This window comes from Pipra filicauda, unplaced genomic scaffold (assembly GCF_003945595.2).
Source record: "Pipra filicauda isolate LSUMZ 115617 unplaced genomic scaffold, ASM394559v2 scaffold27_size4233163_pilon, whole genome shotgun sequence".
In the NCBI taxonomy this organism is placed as follows: domain Eukaryota; kingdom Metazoa; phylum Chordata; class Aves; order Passeriformes; family Pipridae; genus Pipra; species Pipra filicauda.
In genome coordinates this window covers 178,298-195,186 of record NW_024104398.1, presented here as the reverse complement: position 1 = coordinate 195,186, position 16,889 = coordinate 178,298, and the positions used below count along the sequence as shown (strand labels likewise).

Genomic DNA, 16,889 nt, shown 5'->3' with positions numbered 1-16,889 from the left:
TATACCTTCTGGGTCTTTGGCCCAGGTTCCTCTCTACTGCAGCAACTGTATCATGTAAATCTCCTTAAGCTCAGTCTCTTGTTTGAGTACTTCTACTCTCACTGGAAAGCTATTTTGGAATCCTACTTCTCTCACGGCTAGAACTACTTTAATTTCCAGCCTAATATTATCCATAGCTGTATGTCCACATCTTCTTGTGGAACTTTAAACTATAGTCTTAACTACAGCTTAATTAGTTCTCCCTTGATGTTAATCTCTCAGTTCTGGTTTTATCCTTAGCTTAAGCTGCCTCTGTGTGTGACCTGCTTTCAAACAGCCGTTTCCTCACCTTCCTCCAATTGGTGGCACAGGCACATCCTGCATCTCTGCTCTTGACCATGTGGTCACACTTTTTCCTCCACACTACACTGTGCTCACTCTGTTGCTGATCTCATGGTCAGCCAGTCTTAGAAAACTCATCTAGCTGAAAATTAACTCAGCAAATATCCCTGATTCCACAGTTATGAGGCATAAGCACTGGGACAAGTGAACTGTCAGAACTATGCAGCACAGGTAAGGAGAGGTATGAAAGTGGAGCCTAGAAGTCTCTGCCAGTCCTGGGGTTCCATGTGCCTGCCCTAACATGCTCTTAGCACTTTTGCCTTCCCCAGAGAATTCCCTATATAATTAAAGACCCCCCCTCTTTATGTAGTGTTATGATCATTAATTAAATATTAATTAATTAAATATATAATTAAAGACCCTTCCTCTTTATGTAGTGTTATGTAGTGTTATGATCATTCCAGTGCCAGGGAGGTAAGAGGAGGAATGCTGAGAAACCAGGTGGTGGCAGTGCCTTAGCTAGCGGTTTCCTCACATCAGATGCTTCTGTCATTAAGCAGAAGAACAATCTAACCATGTCACTCGTAGTCAGCTGTATGCTTATGCGTGTTGTTGACATAGAGCCTTCACATCCCTTCAGATGATATTTTGTAAAATACAAGAGGTAAACAAATGAAACAGATCTTAGAATGGTAATACAATGAAATAGAGAGAGGAACAAAATAATTTTTTCTCCAAAGAAAATAATCAAGAAAAATAGTCCAAATGCTTTTTGTATGATTTTGTGTTTTAAATTCTGATGGGCTATTTGGTCCTTGGTGTCTGGTCCATCATCACCCTCTCCCAAGCCCACAGTAGTGCAGCTCTCCCTGGGCCCTTTGTTTTATGGAAGAATGTAGAATTGTCAGAGCACCTTTGAGAATTCAACGCTGAATCACTTTACACTTAATAACAAATATATGGGCAGATGTGATGTTCCCTGGTCAGAAAGGCATCCCTCTGCTGAGCAGCTGAATCACACAAACCTAGTTGAAGCTTTGACACAGGACCCTGTTCTCAGGAGCTAGAAGATAGGGCCTCAATCTGCAGAAGCTTCCTCTGGATCACATCCATCACACCTTAACACCACAACCACTTCCTTCCTTCCCACTCACAACCCTGCCTGGCACAGGATGTTGAGCTGGGGGTCCCTGTCAGAGAGAATTTTGTAAGTGTTGGGCAGGACTGTTTTGTGAGACCCTAATTCCCTGGTATATGCTGTGATGGTTGGGCTGGAGAGAGATATACAGAAAGTTTATTGCCCATCCACAGACCACCTGGGCTCCATGTGTGTGATGAGTCTCATATGACGGACACTTCAGCCACCTGCACACATGCAGCAAAGCTGTCTGCAAACTCCAGAGAGTTTTCTGAGGTTTCAGGACATCTTACTCTGGATGGAAAAAGAAGGCTTGTCCCACTGAGGTTTTGCCCTTTGGAATATCAGGAATCTTCCCCTTAGACTGTAACCTGTAACCTTTGCTTGGTTACAGAAATAGGTATTTCATAAATGAAAATCAAGAAACAAGAAGGAAGAAAATAAGAGTTACCTTTAATACTGTTTTAGAAAACCCTACACATATGAAAATTACCTAATCCCTAGATTAAAGCCATATTAAGGAAGCAGAGAGATATATAATTGCTCTGCTATCTGGATTATCTGATAGAATAACACTAAGAAGTACCGCTTGCCAACTGCATATATAAACGTAGTTGATCGCATCCCCAGCAAAGTAGATTATGGTTTTGTGGTGCCCTTATCCACATGTTCAACCAACAGAACCGCATTACCTTCCTCAGTGACCTTCATATTGCTCTTCCAAATTAAGCAGCCATGCATTAGTCGCCAGCTCCAGCTAGGGTACTGGATGCAGAGCAAGTGGTGTGACCTGGAGAAGAGCTTCGTGGTGGCATCAAGGTCAGTTATCTCAGAAAAGAGAGGAAAAGCCCAGCAGAGGAGACCTTCACCTCTCACTAACCTGCGTGACCAGGAAGGCTCAGCCTCTCCAAGTGCTTTGTACTGAACATGGTCCTGCAACGAGTGGCATCAGCCACCAGAGAGAAAGGGAAAGCAAAGTGCAGAGTTTCCCCAGTGCTGCTCTAATCAAGCACTTAATAAGGTGTGAGCCGAGATGGATGTGTTGCTGCAGTCTGTGGGTTTGAGGTCCTAGTCCTAGTCAGAACAAGGGCAAAGGTACAAATTTAGGCTCAGTTGGAATGAAGCTGGAAATTTGTGATTTAATCTGACAAGATTTTCTCCAGCACTGGAGGACTTTAGCAGTTTTACAGGTGATATGAACCTGTGTTATAGCAACCTGTCTCCTTGATCTTATTTGACATTTCAAGCACTGTCAAGTCTGAGGGACTTTTGCCTTCTGTGTTTTAATCCACATGTCTTTGGCAGCCTTTGGCTTTCCCAAGGCAGACTCCTGTTCCAAAACAGACCCTCTCAGAGAACCTTCCTTCTTATATGGGTCCTGCAAAAACGGCAAAGGGAAAATATTCTCTATTTTACAATATTTTATCACACATTGAATAAAGAGGTATATATTTTAACTTAGCCAAAAATATTTAATGTTTAAGTTTGCAATTTTTGATAACTATCTTAAGACAGAAATCCCTAGATATTTTAAAACTCTAATCATATTGTCCCAGCTGTGTTATCCATAAAGAATACGATACAGCTATGTAAAGCTGCTATGACTGCTAAGTGTATTCAATTATCTCTGCTAGTTTTGTCCCCCCTCCCACACTCTCCATTCATTTCAATGTTCACTAAATATTTTAAGCTTGTTAAGTGAGTTCATGCATGCATTACAAATAAGCACTTTGGGAAAAAAAATATGGCTATTTTATCCATCTCAGTGTATGGGCATGAACGTACCGCTAATCTCTGCAGAGCTGTGAAACATTGTCCCTTTTCCTCTTACCCTCCCTCTTCAAAAAAACCCGCACAAACTTTGGAAAACGGGTCATGCGAACGCAGGGATTTCTATAGGGAGCCCATGGAACAATGCGCCCATTCGCCACGGTAGTGGGCTCCCATTGTCTCATCTTTGAGCACATAATAGAGGCTTTGCCAGTGGGGAGGCTAAATGGGGAACAAATGGATGGACAGTAAAGATGATGTCGGCAGAAAGTGCAAGAACCTCCTTCTGCTTCTGTTTCTTTCAAAGCTTGAAAGTGATAACGCGCATAGTAATGCCTCTCCATTATGGTATATGTAGCGGTTATATTCATGCTATGCTTGCTAAAGAAATGCTAGCTGTGGTCAGCAGAGAGGCCTGTATACATGCCTTTATTCCACCAGTCCCTTGGAGTTCAAACAGTATGGCATCCATCAGTGAGGAGCAAAATACCAACTCTTATGTTAATGAAGATTACAGTGAAGAATGAAGGTGATGAAAGCCTGGCTGCTCACCCACTGACAGCAATTCAGGGGATTTTCCCTTACTTCCCTTACAGCATTGGAGTACTCAACTACAGCTAAGTTTCATCAGAACTTTCTTTACCATCCATTTCAGAGGTTTCACAACCAGGCTGGAAAAATTTACATGGAGATAAACCTTTCACGTCAGGCCTCAAACAAATGTAAAAAAGGCTCTTATCTTTGTGCGAAAGCCCCAGAGGTGGAACTACTAAAGTAGTGCAAGTGCAAATACACATAGGAAAAGCTGTGCAGTGCAAATAAACATATGAAAAGCTGTGTAGTTAGAGACTGAGCTGGTACACAGAATTGCAACAGAAGTCAGATTAATTTACTCCATCTGATTGATAATTTAGATTGTGAAAATTAAGACTTTTTTCTAGCACTTTTAAGTCACATTATACCAATCTGAAGCAAAAGAATTATTTTCTATTAAATTCTCTGAGATGACTCAAGAAGTCTGTAGAGAGGTGATCAGTTCCCAATCACTTCCAGAAGACTTTCCCCAAGGATTTGAAGTGACAATCAGCAGCAATGGCAGTTCTTCCATCTCTTCTTCCATCATTCTCCTCCACGAACTGCAAGCTGTGAGGTTTTAAACACTGCTATTGCTACAAGTGGAGAAACAAAAGACGTTGCTGAAGTATCACTTTTCAGACCATTCATCAGTCCTCAGTATATTTTTGGTCTGGGTAAAAAACCCACCTACATTAATTCTTTTTTCTCTTGACCTTTTGTTTTCATAATGCTTGATAACAAGACCCATTCCAAGAATCCATATCAAGAATCCCTTGAAACCTATAAAAATGTTCTTCCCATTTTTGAAGTTGGGCACTAGTAGTAAGATGTAGTGGTTTTAACTTGCATATCCTCAACGGCTCCACCCCGAGCCAATAATGATCTTTACTGCCGAAGGACACTGGTGGCCCTGCTTAGAGCAGGCTCACAGCCTTCATCTATGAAGGCATGGATTTGAAAGCTGGTTCCATCACGGAGAAAACAAAAATTACAGAGGGCTGGGATATCTCTTTCCTCACTCAGGTCGGCCCCTCCAAGGAAGAAGGTAGACCATGAAGAAACTGAGAACTCTGCAACATGCTACCTAATGTGAGTATTAAACCTGTCTTAAACAGAGGAAATTAATACCAAACACCTCATTTGAATGGCATCTCGTTCGGGAGAAAAGCCAGGAAATATAAAGGTTGGTTTGCTCTGCTCATCATTCACATGACTGTGCCTTTTGTTTTTCAGCCTGATGAGAGGCAAGGATAGAAAATCAGACCCAGCTCTGAATTTCCTGGCTTTTGTCAGTTGATGTCACACCCATAACATTATTCAAACGGGGGGTTTTGTGTGTAACAGATAAATGTCGACAAAGCCCTGTCTAATGCCTTTTAGGTTGCTAGGAAACCCGGCTCTGTAGCCACCACAGAGATATCTCCGGCTAGGGGCTTAGATAAGCTCTGACTTGTTTTGATTAAGTGAGCTTTATTGCAGAAAACACAGCAGCATGCTGGACATCGTGAAAATATGACCCGCTTACAAACCTGGGGGCACAAAGATCATTTATTGCTCACGGTCACATTCATGGGAGGACACTTACAACGGCTTTCTAGCCCACCAAATAACTTCCCCCACCTTCTGATTGAGGTTTTCCCTGGTCCCCTAGGACTCGGGGCTGCTGCTGCTAACACCTCTGTGTTAAACCATACTGAAGTGAAAAGTCATCATCAGCCTGGCTTAATTTCATGTGTCAGGAGAATGGTGGTATTCGTGGTATAGTTGGCAGCACAGATAACTAAGAATTAGATTACCTGCACTCTGGTCTCAGCTCTGCAGTTTAATGATGGTGCTTTGAAAATAAGTTTGAATTAGTTACACCTGTGGCAGATATTTATGCAGCTCCATTAATGGAGGGTCTAGCGGGAGTGAGCCTTTCTACTGTTGCTCATGGTGACCTGGGATCTGCTCAGGAGATGCTGAGGCTCTTCTCCCTTCTGATCCAGCCTGTCTTTGCCTGCTTATGCTACGTCGGTGCCCTGCCCCTGCTGATGACATGCCCAACAGGCATTGGGTGAAATGGTGGAAGTGCCATGCCCTCCTGATAATTGGTTTCCGCCTTTCACCTCCTTACTGATAAGAAGTTTTTGCCCTGATACGCCTTACTGCAATCCAAGAACCTTGCTTCTTGTCTTGTCCGTAGCATATATAACTTCCTCTCTGCAGTGCCTTTTGTATATTTAAAAAGTTATCCTTTCTTCCTCAGTCAACTTTTCTCTAAACAAAACAACCTAAACATTTTCCATCTTTTCTCATAAAGCATATTTTCCCAAACCTCTTTAACTCCATGGTGTATTGCCTGTGAAGGCAGAGCCGATATTCTGCAGGCTGCAGACAAAACCAACAATACTGAGGTGAAAGCACCAGTCTGACTACAGGCTCAGTCATGCTGTACCTGTGAGCTATGCAGTTTCTGTCCAGGTTGCAGGCAATAGCTTGGGATCACATTATCTGCTCTTTAATCAGGAAGGCATGAGGCAGGTATGTCTGCTGATGTGTAGGGTTGCCAGGGCATAGTTGTGTCCAGCTGGAGCACTCAAAACTATGTGATGGAGGCCCTGGGTTCATGCTGAGGTGTAAGCAGACTTAGAACTTTCAGTTTGGTCTAAGTTCATGTTTACATTTAATAAAGCACATGGCTCAATGAAATACCCTCCTGTGACAGATGCAAGTTGTACCAATCAGAAGAGTCAACCAGCTGAATTACTAATTAAGCTTAAAAAGACTCTCCCTAAATTCACGCCCAATTACATGAGAAGTGTCATTCATGAAGAAAATGTAATCAGCCTGTAATCATAGCATTGTTGAATGCTCATCAATCTATCTCAGGTAAAGCTATTACAGGAGTTAAAATGTGATCCAAAGGGTGAAAACAATCAGGCTCTTTCCAGCTAATTGAGAAAGCAAGTTTCAGAATAATGAATTCTGTGCTGAGAACTGCAGTTGAAGTGTTTCAGTTGGGAGAGCTCAGTACAAACAGGTACATTCCAAAACATTCAGTATATAGGTTAATATTAACATTAGGCATTGGACATTTAATTCAACAGTCTAGGAAGCAATGATCTGGTATGCTTCCCTGCACACATGATTGAGCCTTGGGTTTGTGTACTGTGCTCAAACACACCATTATGTACTGGGACCCTGTTATGGAGGAGACAAAAAAGCCTGTTTACAGGCTGTCTTTGCAGTTCACACCTGGAGCAAACACTGGTTCCCTGGCTGCCTGTAGGATATGGCCTGTGTCCCTCAGGAGCACATGAACTGTGACCACACTGCGGTGCTCTGGGAACAAATCTGGCATCCTACCAGACTCCACTGCTGTCTGCAATTAGGAGTGTCACCTTGCCTCCCCAGCATTGGTGTCAGAATGCACTTGCCCCAAGCATGGCCGAGGACCAAACCAACATCCTCCTCATAAGGTGACCAAGCGCAATAAACGATTTCAGAGGCTGTTACAAAAACACACTTCTTGCTTCTGCTATGGCTGAGTGTGCTGCCACTGCTTCCTCAGCACATGATGTCAGTCCCACCACAGCAAACTTCATGCCTTGGGGTGCTGGCAAGGCCAGCTCAAACTGGGGCTATGGATGGGTACACACAGATGCCTGTTAGAGCTGATCTCAGCCAGATGGTGTTTGTTGCCCCAGTTATATTCCTGGCTCTTAACTGCCAACCAAGCTGTGACATAGCAAGTTGTTACATGAAGTGCTCATGGGGCCTGGATGTCACTGTTGGCAAACAAGGACAGGAGGCTGCTGTTGGAAAAGGCTACTTGTATGTGTGTGTGTTTGTCTGCACACACGTTAGTGGTATCCAAGGCATGGGGTGAGGTGAGTCTCTTTTGTCCTGGTCCCTGAGCTACCCTTCTCTACTGGAGAATGCCTCAATCACACAGTGTATTTTTCCTAAGCACAGTTGTACCTAAACATATCTTTTTACTCTCATCTCTCCAGTAAATATAACTCAGGCAAGACACCCATCAGAGCAAGGGGTAGTGCCAGAGGTATGGGCTCATGCTTGGAGCTCATGCTTGGAACTCCTCCTTCACTTGTCCTGAGCATGGCAATGAAGATGGAAGGGCTGAATGAATGGCCCCAGAGAGTCTCTCCTGTCTCAAGGCTTGTCAAGGTCCTAGACCTCTCAGACCCAGTGTGATGCTCAAGTCTCAGGTGAAAGTGCAGCATGGAGCATGCTATTACGACAGTTCCAAGCTGGTGTAGCTTTTCACAGAGCCTCCGTGTCAAGCTGCTCCAGCATACTGATTGGTATCACAGCTCTTTGAATGCACAGCCTTTGTTTTGATGAATCTGAAGTCAAATTACTTACTACTGCAGGCCAAACCCATAGCATGAACTGGCCTCAGTTATGTGGCATGTGGAGATCCTGAAAGTGCTGAATATGGAAGTCCTGAACTACTTTTTGCACCTGAAAAACATTTGGATATTTTATTCACAAGGTTCAGTAAAAATCCCAAGTGGTCAAATAATGAGAGGATTGATGTAGAATTCCCCAAGTTTTCATGCCAACTAGTAGGCTGGTGAGCACAGTTGAGTGAGATTTGTGTGCATAAGACCATGGGAACTGGAGAACATTCTTGGGAGGAGGGAGCGAATGTGCCCAGGTCTGTGTAGGTAGTGTCCATGGTGTGCAGATCCTTGAGCCCCACCCTCTCAAATGCATCCAAGTGTCTTAAGAGAGGTAGTTATTTAGCTTGCTAAACCCAGATACTGGGTTGATACAGTTTCATGTAGATGACTGAAAGACCAGGGCCAAGTACCAAATCTAACTACAGATGGACAACATGGATGCACTCAGTGTCATGGATTGTGTTCACAAGGTATGAGAAGAAAATGTACAATTTTCCAAGCTGTACTGTGCACAGGAGCGGTTTTGGCAACTTATGCATGCTCTTGCAACTCTACAGGTAGGTAGAAGACAGCAAAAAGGACCAACATGAAAAATTGACTATACTGTTAGGCGTATATAATCCTTCAAAGCAGTGAAAACCCCTTGGATTCACAGACACACAGAAAATCAGATATGTTACCCAGACTCTTTACCAATCCCCTAATTTAAAGAGCTGAGGCAGCAGAGACGCTAGTTGTCAGAAAGCTCACTGCATTAAGAGGTAATGTTTCATACCTACTGATTCAGCTCTTCCTTCCCTGAATTGAGTATATGGACTTGGCTCAATAACAGGTCAGGTACCTTCTGTACAGTTTCCACAGGTCTTAAAGATGGCATCTGACACAGAGTAAATGGCCGAAGTTCAACTAGAGTCAGTGAAAAGTTTGCCCAATTTGGAAATGGAGTTCTTCTCAGGCACATGAGCCAGACCCATTCAAATTTGTGAAAGCATATCTAGCACAGTTTTAGTGTGTCTGCTATTACTTTTGCCATGAGGCTGAAGTTTTTAATGAGATTAATCATCCATGGGTCACTGTGACCAGTGATTGATGAGGTTCTCAGCAAAATCAGTTTATTGTTTCTTTCTACCAGGGATTGCTGCCACCCTTCTGCATCCCAAAATGGATCACAGTTAAGATGATGTGGTTTGATCTGGTTTTCCCTGACCAGACGCTTCAATTCAGTGCCTGCAGTTTTTTGAAAGCAGTTTTCCGATAAGCTCAAGGGAGTCTAATGGTAGCAGGGCATTAACCCACCAATGCCAATTTGCAGGACTGGGTGTCAAGATATGCAAATGAATTAAATTAGATCTTGTTTCCAGAGGGTATCATAAGCTGTCCTTTGAGTTTTATATGCTTTTGGACATGATTTGATACATTAACATTTAATTCTTGCCAGATGGGGTTCACTTTCCTCTGAGGTAAAGAGCTTACAGTGTGATATAGATCTTGTACCTCTCTCCTTCCTCTGCTCATAAGAAATACAAGATCCGGTTTCTCCCTCCTCTTCTTTCCCCCACTGCTTTCCTCCCACAATGTTTTAAAAATCGTGACAGTAATATGAAAAATAGTGTTGTAGGGCTCTGTTTTTGCTCAGTGACTCCTGAATCATGTTTGCTACCTTGATGTGCCAGTGCTGTTGAGAGCTGAGCAGTGAGGCTGGTTTTCCTGCTCTTCTTCAAGTCTGTCCTGTCCTGGGACAGCTGCTTTACCTTGACCCAAATATAAGAACAACTAACAGGAGAATTTTGCTAAAGTCCTTGACTTCTGCTAATCTCATCACCTGCTGGGGTGAGATTTGGGGATATTAGCCAGTCAAATGTGAATATTTGCCACATGCAGGCCCTCAGGACAGTTCATAGCTTTGCAGCTCACCATGCTATATGATTTATGAAGTTCCAAGTGATGTGGGACATAACCACTGCCAGTATTTAGGATCATAGATTTTAAAGATCAGTAGGAACCACTAGCCTTCATTATATCATAAACCAAATAATTTAATCTGGTAAATCCTGCCTCAAATTCCTGTCTCGTGGTTGAGCTGGTGCATGTATTTTCAGGAGCTGCTCCAAACTGAGTTTAGAGATTTTATTTTAATGAAGCATCCCACTGAGTTCTCTGTGTCCCTGTAACCCTCCTTGTGTGCAGCACCATGTGCCACGTACTCGCATCTCCATTTTTACAGTCAAACTTTGCTTAAAACATATCCAGTTTTGGTTAGAACAGCATTATTTACTGAGGATTGCCAATGTGTTCTGCCTTGCTTAAGTCACAGTTTTATGATGTAAATTAGACAGATAATACTGTCTGTAAACCATACTGCATGATCAGATGGCAGACTAAGCTTAGTGAGATAAAGATTTCCTTTTTAATTAAAACTGCAACACTTCTGTGTGGTGGATTAACACTGAAAGGGTCACTGGAGGAAGTGAATTAAAGTCAGATTTGAACAATAAGAAAGTGACCATTTTTGAGCAATTTAGCAGCATAAAAACAGTGTCACTTCTCAGTGTCTTCCTTGCAGGACTACTAAGATTGTACTATGTTAACACTCACAACTCCTTAAAGGTAGTAAAATGTCATCCTCATTTTATTGGTATGAAAACTGGGATATGGAAGGTTAAAATAATAATTAAATTATATCAGGCTTCTCTTTCACAATCTTCATCTTGACAATAAGACCTTGTTTTTGGAAGCCTCTGGTACCCAAGCCTCCCACCAATTTCTGTGGGAGTCAAGAGAGTTTTTTCAACAACTCCAGAAATCAAGCCCCAGTAGTTCTCTTTAGGTAAATCATGTTTTTCCTTTAGAACATGTGCATTCAACAGTTAAGCTGCCACATGAGTATTTAATTCCCACAATACCCAATCCTTCTGGCCAGCTTGTCCCAGAAGACTGTCAGTATCCAGTGCTGCCACAGATGTCACACTTGCACTGAAACATCCCGGCTTTACAACAAAAAGAAAATTTCCTTTTTCCTAAATTCTCCCAGGTTACAAGTTCTTGAATCTGACTGATGCAATCCTATCTTCATATAGGCTTGAAGATTAGTTTCTCCCTATTAGACTGTCTCTGCTGTTCAGATGACATCTGCTAATAAAGCCAAGTATAATAGATGGTTAACTTCAAATCTAAAACTTGCACATGGATTCTTTTGCTAAATACTCTGCAATTAGACATAAGCTGAGCAAGGCAGAGACTGCAGTACTGTATCACTAGGAAACATGCAAGGAGAAGAAATCTGAGCCATCCTTGTTTCATTAAAAAAAAAAAAGCAGCTGAGACACATACCTAAGAAATACAAGGGGAAATAAGAAATTCTGAATCAGCTGCTCACAAAGAACAAAATTATTATAATTACATTTCCATATGCATATTTACAGATTAGAAATATGTAACAACTCTTAAGCAAATACCAGCTTTCTTCCAGAAAAAACCTGTCTGCTGAAAACAACAAATCCAGATACAGATATTACAGATATCTGGTTACAGATATTACAGAACAGAGCAGCTATTTGGTATTAAACTTCAATAAATAATCAAATATTTCTGTGCTGGCACAAAGGAAAAAAATAAAAGAAAAAAAGCATAACTCTGCAGATGGGATTGGTGGGAAAGAGGAAATGAACTGAATTAATCACCCACAAGTTCCTCCAAAAGTGACTTCATCCTGTTCAACCTTCTATATGAGAAAACCCATAGGAAAACCAGAAAACCTCTAATACTCAGGCTGCCAGGTCCTTGAAAGGAGGCTGATTTTAATTTGAATATTTCAACAGCACAACAGCATCTTCAACCTAAGAGAGAGCCTCTAGGCAGAGGCAAGGTTAGTTTATAATAAATAAAATTATGCTTACCCCTTCAAGTACCTCAAAGGAAATTAATTTTTAGTTTTATGGAATAACTGTGAACAAAAACCACATTAAGCAGCATAGACCACATTTGAGACTAGTACAAGCAATGCCAGCTCTCCAGGCATTTAGGAATTAGAAAGAGAGCTCTAAAAAGCATATTTTGCTCCCAGCCCTCCTCATATCCCCTACTACAGAAATCCAGGAGATTGCAGATGCGGGCAGGCTAAGGGAGGACCCAAGCCTCCACCTGCAATTACCTACCCCCATCATTTTATGCCAGTAAACTCTGCAATGCAGCAGTGAGTACTCTGCACTTGGGTAAGTGTTTGCTTGTCTCTCGATGTCTGTGCCAGTGAACGTGTGCAGGCAGCAGGGAGCTTTAATAAAGCAAACTCCGCAGTAGACTGCAGAGCAGGCTGATTAACAGTTTCGGTGGTACTGGGGAGCATGGCAGAGCGCTCTGCCTCCCCTCCTCCACTCCGCCTTAAATCTAATAGATTAAAGCTTTGACCAGCATCAGGTGGTTAAAAAACGTTCATTAACTCGTGGTGCTTTCTGCCTCCTCACCATAGAAAAGCTGCAGGAGTTGCTTACGATGATCACATACAAAATGTGTTTATTGGACTTCAAAAGAGCTTGTCTCCTTCATGCCAAGACCGTCCTTTAAAATTATATTAATTAAGGAAGCAGCTTTAATACAACAGGCAAATGGCATATAATCAGTGATTATAGCAGCAGGAAAGGACATGATTTCACAGAGATTCAGTGAGGAGGGGACAAATGCAAGATCTTGTCTTCCCCACACAGGGGCTTTGACCCACCCTGCTCCCTCTCCCTGCTCTCCCGGTCCCACAGGTGGCATCCTCCTCGCGTAGGTCTCTGAGGGAATCTGAGTCAGGGAGAGAAAAACAATTTCCCTCCTCCTCCTGTATCAAATCAGCTGGGGAAGGAGATGTGTTTCCCCAGTCCTGTTTTCAGACTGAGGGAAAACAGGGTGATGCAGTGACAAAAGGGTGCAGAGCCACAGTAACCCCAACTGCCCTCATGGAGCAAAGCGGGGGCAGCCGGCTGGGCTCAGTGCCTTGAGGTGGGAGCAAGTAGAGTAAGCCCTGGCAGGGTGGAGATGCTGAGGGCAGGCAGGGCAGTGAGGGGCAACCTCCAGCATGGAGCAGGGACTGGAGCGCCAATGTGGGGAAACACACATCAGGCAGAGAATGATCAACAAGCAGATTCACCCAGCTATAAGTTCTTTATGAGAATAAGATGGAAACCAAATTAATACATTGTCCCAACTCCTGTCCCCACACTCCCACTCAATCTATTTGCTTTTTTCTCTTTGGTCTTTGCTCCTGCCCTCCCACATGAAAAAATACAGTTACTTGTTTATATTTCTTGCAGTCCATTATAATGCCTTATAAAACCACTACCCAGGCTTCTGGGCCAAAACCCCATTTTGCAGCTGTAGAAAATGCAGCTTGTAGAGGCAGAGTGACTCAGTTGGGATTTTATAGCCAGCCCACATCAGAACCGGCTTTCAGTGCTCATCTGTTTTGGCTCCTAAAATGAACCTTCTTCTACCAGCACCAGAACTTTCCACTGGAGCTGCAGTTACCCACTGCACTGAATTTGCTATCTTTAGCCCCTCAGTTGGGTATTTGTTCTTTGTTCTTCAGAGTCCTAGATGTTGCGGGATGTAAAGCTGAGTGTGTACTATTGTTCACTTCAGCTTTGTGCTGATGAAAGAACAAGCACAAAAGAAGGAGAGAAGAGGAGAAAAGGGGGCACTTTCTAGTATAAAAGGCTCTGAAATCCCATATGGAAAAACTCTATAGAAGTGAATAAATGTGATTCTAAAACCCTATTGAATTTAAGAGAGAATGATCTCCTTCCCACATGGTTTTCAAACACCATATAGACTGTTGCAGTGTTTGAGCATCTAGAGAAAGAGATCAGTCTCTTTTGAATGCTATGGATTTATTTATATAAAACTATTGCTTGAATTTCCACTAGGTATCTTACGGAAAAGGCCTAGGGAAAAGGATGAAGAGACAACTAGGAAAACAATTTTAGTTCGTTTGTTTTGGATTTTGAAGTGTTTGCGGAATAGCAAGCATCACTGTTGCTTTCTTTGCCTGATTCTCAGTGGTATTGTATTTGTTTACTTTGTTTATAGGGTTATTTTGTGGGAATTGCCCCCACAGTGTCAGGCAGGGATTTTTAAAATAGTGTGAATGCTTTCCTAGATGTTTTTTGAGATGAGTGGCTTGCCTGAGTCTTTATCTTCACTACACATGGAAGAGGCTGTGGTCAGGTGAAGGCAAGTGGGTCTTCATATTAATTTGTCTTGCTGGATGAAAAAGCAGGAGCAACTGAAACAGTGGTGTGTATTATATCATCTTAAGCCTCTTAGGGGAGAGGGCTGCAGAAGGCAGCATTGCAAACAGAAGGCCTTTTCCATGTAGCTGCTGTGGAGTCACAGGCTGTCAGTCTGCCAGAGAGGGCTACAGCTGTGCCAGATGTGTGGTGATATGAGCACAATGAAATTCAACATGACATTCAGGTAGATTAATTTCTCCACACAGAATTTAGTGAAACTGTTCCCAGATCCTCCTGCACATATGTGCATGTGTGTAGGTATGTTACATAAAAGCAGTGTTTATTCTGGATGCCCAGAGGAAACATTAAATGACTGCATGCACTGCTGAAGATGGACACTAGAGAACCCAAAGGCAACTTTTCTATCATAAATTTGTGTCAGCTTTTATATGTTACAACATCTGGGCCCAAAATTGGAGCTAGAAATCTAATAAGACAGTTTGGTTATGAGCAGTCACTCCAATGTCTTGACCCTGATGATCTCCCTTTTTTAGATGATAAAAAGCTTGGCCTACTCACTTACAGACTGTTCATTTCAGCTATCCCCAAGTCATGCGATCTTGCTGGCAGGGGAGAAGCCATCCCTGAGTGTCCTGGGTACCAATCCTTGGCCACAAAAAATTCCCTGCTGGTGTTGCGCAAATTATCTGTCAGTTGACATGTACTGCTTTCTCTGTCCTAGTGAGTGGTCTCTTTGCTGCTGGCACATGTGTGATGAGACACACAGTTCCATCCCTCTTGGAAAGTTCTTGTGCCATAGTGACAGGCAGATATCCCAGAACTGCTGGGCTCTTTCCTGGGGTGGCAGCTGGGCTAGGAAAGGCCATGTAAGAGGAAAGGAGAGGTTTTATGGTCCTTGCCTCTTCCCCTGCCCATTTGGACAAGGCTAGGAGCAATCTCCTCAGAACTTTGCTTATCCAACCATGAAACATGGATAGCAATCACTCTTACCTCCCAGTGGGATTTGGAAGCTTTGCTTAGCAATGGTTATAAAATGCCACCACCAAAATGCGGGGTAGAAGGGCAATGTTTTAATTAATTATTGTTGATCCTTCAAATGTGCTGGAGGGAAAGGGCTATTGCAGGGACCACAATGGCATCTTTGTAGGTTACAGGACCATCCTGGGTTGCTTTCTCCCACGTACACCAGGAAGTCTTTGCTTTCCTTGTATGTTGGAAAGGCTGCTCCTATATACCGTGTCACTGCATGGCAGCCTGCACTCAGCAGGAAACTGCTGAGTCAGATAACCTACTGAATATTTTGAAGCTTCTTACCCTTTGGATGGCATTTTTCCACATGTTTTTATGTTGTTTCCATTTTATTCTGGGCCTCTGAGTTGATACAGACCCAGGCTGCTGTACAGAGTTGAGTCCAGCCCCGAGCTGCGGAGCCAGGCTGGCGTCACAGGCATGTATGACACCTAGAGCAATGGGTCCTGTCATGGGTTACCTCAACAGACACAGCCACGAAGCAGAGAAGTGATGGTAATAACACTGTAACACAGGAGTTAGAACATATTTTGCTTTACTGTGCTCTTTCTACAGATATCACTGGATTTCAGTCAGCTCCCAAGTGCAGCTCCTGTTTTCGGGCTGCCCCAGTGGTTTTTAGCTCTCAGGCAGCAGTGGCAAGCATGCCACTGGGAGCCATTCCCATTCCTGGGCTCATTTCTGTGCTGCCACTGAGGCTGCCCAGATCCACAGCGTGTTCAATTAGGTGAGACTAGGGCTCTGGCTCAAGCATCATCATTCACACTGTGAGTGCCAGTATGCCTGGACTTCAATGAATCAGTGCCATTTTTTAATTAATGATGAATTTTCAAGGTTATTAATTAACCCTGTTAATTTTGCTGTTCCATTTCTTAGAGACAAAATCTGAGTGAAAGTCTCTGGACTCTTTCCTGCACCAGCTTTCCTGTCTGCAGCAATAAGCAGCTGCGCTCCCCTTGTGGGGTGGGTTCATGGGCTTGTGCTCTGGCTTTTATTGAGGCAGGTATGTTGGTATCCATTGCTTTGGTATTCGCCTCTTTTCTTACCTCAAAAGAAAGGTTTTATGAAAGGCATTGACAAAGCCAGCTCCTTTCATGCACTCTGTCAGAGCCACTGTGAATCACAGTGCGAGCTTCTCTTCCCACCTCTTTGCCTCTCTGATGCTATCTACTTGCAAAGGCTGGGATTTTATCCTGAGCATGGATATTATTGTCTTATTCTTGGTAAACTCCAAAGGATGTCTGTGTATCTCATCATACAACCTGACACAATATCCTTCAAAGATACTGTTCTGTTTCATTAATACGTTTCTCACTACTGCCAGAGCCCAATAGAGTTGTAGGAACAGTGGCTAGACAGTGCAAAAGGCAGTAATGAGATTTTTTTATGTGTGACTTTATGGTATTGAAGAGCTCT

The 16,889-nt window shown here is 43.0% G+C and overlaps 1 long non-coding RNA gene across 1 annotated transcript; it reads right to left on the bottom strand.

The window, feature by feature from the left end:
• Positions 1–4,096: 4,096 nt before the first annotated feature.
• On the bottom strand, positions 4,097–12,449 carry LOC113997832. Its single transcript, XR_005564031.1, has 2 exons — positions 12,369–12,449; positions 4,097–4,398 (listed from the first exon to the last, which is right to left on the bottom strand). It is a non-coding gene; the product is annotated as an uncharacterized LOC113997832 (long non-coding RNA).
• Between the last annotated feature and the right edge of the window lie 4,440 nt (positions 12,450–16,889).